Source organism: Gossypium arboreum, chromosome 4, assembly GCF_025698485.1.
Source record: "Gossypium arboreum isolate Shixiya-1 chromosome 4, ASM2569848v2, whole genome shotgun sequence".
Taxonomy (NCBI): domain Eukaryota; kingdom Viridiplantae; phylum Streptophyta; class Magnoliopsida; order Malvales; family Malvaceae; genus Gossypium; species Gossypium arboreum.
The window spans coordinates 70104907-70110064 of record NC_069073.1 but is presented as its reverse complement, the minus strand read 5'-3'; the positions used below and the strand labels follow the sequence as shown (position 1 = coordinate 70110064).

The 5158-nt window shown below is 35.1% G+C and overlaps 1 non-coding gene across 1 annotated transcript; it reads left to right on the top strand.

Moving 5' to 3' along the window:
* Positions 1-4581: 4581 nt before the first annotated feature.
* LOC128292568 (small nucleolar RNA R71) lies at positions 4582-4688 on the top strand. The gene has a single exon (XR_008282553.1). It is a non-coding gene; the product is annotated as a small nucleolar RNA R71 (small nucleolar RNA).
* Positions 4689-5158: the final 470 nt, after the last annotated feature.

The window sequence follows — 5158 nt, the reverse complement described above, 5'->3', positions numbered from 1 at the left end:
AAGGTCTTTAAGAGGTAATAGGGCTTAGGTTAAGGGTGTGGATAAAGGCTAGAAAAGTTGGTTATAATCGAGATCGAATTGATAAATTACCAAACTAGAAAAAAATAAACAAATACTGAATTAAAAACAAGTGCATAAGTCAAGAACTATTCAAGAATAAAAACGAGCTTTTTCTTAAAATATGAATTTAACTGTTCAAGCTCAATCAACATAGAACTAAATAATAATCAATATTTTTTTTTATTTTTTTCTCTTTTTTTATTTATTTAGAGCAATTAGAAATAATTTAGCAAATCAAACAAAAGAGCATAGTTAAGCAACTAATCAAACCAAATCTCGACAAAAAGGGAGTCAATAAAACAGGAAAAAGTCTCAACAAAAAAATGAGTTATGGGTTAGCATTAATGGGTAAATCAAGAAATAGTGTGTTAGGCTTAATGGGGTTCACTAAGGGTTAATTATAAATGTAGGTTTTTTATTGGATAAGTGGGTTAAAACCTAGGTGTCTTTATCATCTCAGTAAATCAAATCAAATGTGTGGTCTCGACATGCATAATCGAAGCAAGTTCTAAAATAACAAATCAAGTTGACACACTCAAAATCAATAATAAAATGAGTAATAAAAATGTATGCTCTAAAGCTCAAAATTTCACAAAAAATCATGGTTTTTGATGTCAAACTTGCAAATCTCAAACTTCAAGATAATACTTCAATTTAGGGAAACAACCTAAAAAAATTTTAATTTTTGAAAAATAACTTATCATTCTTGATTCTCTCATGTCTTAAATTTTAAATCAACCAATACAAAAATATTTACAAATTAGTCCAAAACACATCAACAAAAATAAAATCTCAAATTGACAAAAATTCATTCTAATAGAAGTATGAGAAAATTACATAAATACAATATATAATTTAGGGTTTTCTAATAATTATATAAATAACCTCTTCACACTTAAGGTGTACATTGTCCTCAATGTACAAACATATATAATCATACAATAAGCAGAATACATACGAGAAGGAGAAAACTGAAACTGCCCTGAATATTGGATGAAATTGCTAGAATGGTGAAAAGCGGAATTGTAGGTAGTGCATGATCCGTGCAAACTAATAAGAAAATAAACACAAAGAGTGAAGAAGATTAAGAGGGTACAACTCAATTAGAAACAACCATAAAATAAAAATAAAAATAAAAACATAGTTCAAAAAATAATAAATGAAATAAGTCTAAGAAAATAAATATAAAGCAACTAAAAATAAAAATAAAAATAAAGCTAAAATAAAAAAAAAGAAAAAAAGAAAAGAAAAGAAATAAACTCAATGAAACCAATAAAATTAAAGATAATAGTAAAAATAATACTAAAAAATACAAAAAAAATAGAAATAGCATAAATAAATTAAAATAAAATTAAAATCTAAGCATAAGAAAAATAAAACAAAGAAGAAAAAATAATATAACAGATAAAAATAATATAACAAATAATAAATAAATAAATAAATAATAAAATAAAATAAAAAAGGGTAAAAGTGGAATATTGATGAAAGATGGTGGCCGGAGTTATGATGGGGGGTCGCGTTGAGAGGCGGTGGTTGGCACAAGAGAGAATTGCGCGATCGAAAGGGAAGGAGAGGGGCTGGTCAGTGCGATGGAGAAGGAAGAGGGGAAAAAGGAAATGGTGCCGTGATGGGGGAGTGGTTGGTTCGTGTGGCTGTTCGACGAGGGAGGGAAGAATGGCGTGCGTGGGTTTGACGAGGAAAGGGGAAGGAAAGGGGAAAAAGGATGAGGGCATGGGGCGTGAGAGGTGCATGGGTGGGTGGTTGATGGGAGAAAAGTCAGGGTGGCTCTGGTGCGACGACGAAGGCTTGGACAAGGGAAGGAACGGTGACTAGAATAGGGGAAGAAAGTGATAAAGGCGGCTAGGGTTAGGGGTTTGAGGAAGAAGATGAAAGTAAAAAGAAATTAGGGTTGGGAGATTAAAAGGGTGACACGGTCGTGTGGATCTTCCCAAGCCGTGTGCATAAAAATTTTCAACCTAGTCTTTACACGACCTCGGACACGCCCGTGTGTCCAGGCTGTGTGTAATTTCCTTCACTTCTCCCACGCCCGTGTGAGAGCCTACACGCCTATGACACGACTGTGTCTCTTTCCCATGTAACTCTCTGACTTTGAATAAAATTGAAAAAATTAGCTCCAAGGCTCACACGGCCAAGACACACCCATGTTTTTAGGCCATGTGGACTATTTTAGGCAATGTAACCTTCAAATTTTTGAAAAATTAAGTCCCAAGATTCACATGGCCAAGGACATGCCCATATGTCCAGGCTGTGTGGGTCACATGGCCATGTCGTTAGGTCGTGTAACTCACTGTCAAATCTCTTATTATGCACACGGCCTGGGACACGCTCGTATGTCCAAGCTTTGTGGGTCATAAATATATATATATTTTTTAAATTTTGAAAATTAATTAGTTTAAAAAATAACATGAATTAAAACAATTAGCAGAGTGTTAACACTCGGGTTGCCTCCCGAGAAGCGCTTATTTAGAGTCTAAGCTCAACTTACCTTGTATTCGCACGGTTACGATGGTTCGTAGAGCCGAGGCTCCTCTTTCTCGCTATCAATGTTATTACCAAAATAAGTTTGAGTTAAGTACGATTTACCTTAAAATTGTCAAATTCAGAATGAGTTACCTTAACTATACCGTATGGGAGGACATTCAGTACCATAAAAGGGTTTGAACCATTTGCATCAAGTCTGAAAGGGCAATTCTTAGATACATTTTATCTAGCAGTACCTTATCCCCAACCTTAGGTTGGTTCATTCCATTTACGTGCTCCTCATGGTGTCGTTTTAGATCTTCATCGGGCTTTTTCAGTTTCTCCTTGACATGTGTCCGCCATTCATCTAGTTCATCAATTTTTAACATTCGTTCATTGTAAATCATTCTATTTTTGTCACATTGGTTGGAACATGGCTTCATTACATTTTTTCGAGGGTTTCCTACAAAGAAAGTTGAGCCACATGGTCACTAACATTAACAAAAGGTTTAAATCCATCTTGATCACTAGATGTTCTAACAGAATCACAAGCTTGAAGAGCAATCGATTCGTCACCTACACGAAGCAATAATTCCCCCTGTACCAATATCAATTATAGTTCTAGCAGTTGCTAAAAAGAGTCGGCCTAAAATTAAAAGTACCTCACTACCCTCATCCATGTCTAACATAACAAAGTCAACGGGGAAGATGAATTTATCGATATTAACAAGCACATATTCAATAACACCCCTAGGATATCTAATGATTCTATCCGCTAATTGAATACTCATCATAGTTTGTTTGGCTTTCCCAAGACCTAGTAGTTTAAACATTTTGTAGGGCATGATGTTAATACTAGTTCCTAAATCAGCCAAAGCATTATCAATATTCAAACTACCAATTAAAAAAGGAATAGTAAAACTCCCTGGATCTTTCAGTTTATTAGGTAGTTTATTTTGTAAGATGGCTGAGCAAACTGTATTGAGCTCTATAGTCAACGAGTTATCTAACTTTCATTTGTTTGCCAAAAGCTCCTTTAAAATTTTGACATAATTGGGCATCTACGAAAGAGTTTCAACAAACGGTAAGTTAATATGTAATTTCTTTAAGAGTTTGAGAATTTTACTAAATTGTTCGTTCGTGTGGTCTCTCTTCGTCGCATTAGGATATGGCACTCGAGGTTTATATTATTTAACAATTAGTTTTTGCTCTTTCTGGCTTATCTCAACCTTATCGTTATTTACCACAATTTCTTACCTCCATTCTTGTTCAGGTTCAACTAATCCTTCTTCATCTCGTATAGTAATTGCATGAAGTTGCTCACTTAGGTTACTTTCAGTATTGCTAGGCAAACTACCTTGTGGTCTTTTTGAGATTAACTTAGCAAGCTGACCTATTTGGTTCTCGAGCACTTGAATTAATGCTTGTTGATTCTTCAATGTTGCCTCAGTGTTTTGAAAATCAGTTTCTGACAGTGAGATAAACTTCGTTAACATCTCCTTGAGGTTTAGTTTTTCTCTTTTTGGTAAGGTTGTTGTTGGAAGCCTGGTGGGGGTTGTGCTCGCTGATTTCCTTGGCCACCCAAGAAAAATTGGGATGGTTCCTCCAACCTGCATTATATTTATTACTATAAGGGTCATTTTGAGGCCTAGAACTGTTACCCATATAATTGATTTGTTCGTTCTCTGTGCTAAGACTATAGGGTAAACATTCTGAATTGTTCATTCCACCTCCATTTGTATTGCATTGCATCACCAGATGTACCTGCGTAGAAGCATATAAACCATCAATTTTCTTATTTAAAAGTTGTACCTGATTTGATAACATGGTGACTGCATCTGAGTTGGAAACTCTAATGATTTCATCGACCTCGTCCTAATAACTTGCCACTAATAATTATTTAGTGTCATCTCTTCTATAAATTTATAAACCGCTTTGGGTGTTTTATTGTTAAGTGTTCCACTGGCTATTGCATCAATCAATTGTCTAGTTGAGGGATTCAATCCATTGTAGAAGGTTTGAACTTGTAGCCATAGAGGTGACCCATGGTGAGGGTACCTTCTTAATAAAGCCTTGTATCTCTCCCATGCATCATATAACATCTCTAAATAGATCTACATGAAGGAAGAGATATCATTCCTCAACTTGGCTTCCTTAGCCGGTGGAAAGTACTTCAGAAGAAACTTTTCAGTCATTTGAACCCATGTGGTGATGGAATCTCATGGTAAAGAGTTCAACCACTACTTATCTTTGTTCCTCAATGAGAAAGGAAATAACCGTGAGCAAATGGTGTCGTCAATGACGCCGTTAATATTGAAAGTATCGCAGATTTCCAGGAAATTGGCCAAATGAGTATTTAGGTCTTCGTCTTGCAAACCATCGAACTGAATAGACTGTTGTATTATCTAAATAGTATTTGACTTCAGTTCAAAATTATTGGCAACAATGATGGGTCTCATAATACTCGATTCAACCCCAGTTAGAGTGGGCTTGGCATAATCTTACATAGTATGAGGAACAGGATCTGGATCTGCAACAACTACAGGAGCTAGCTGATTATTCTAGTTATCACCTATCCCCTCAGTACTAATAATTTCCTCTTGTACGTCTTCTAAAT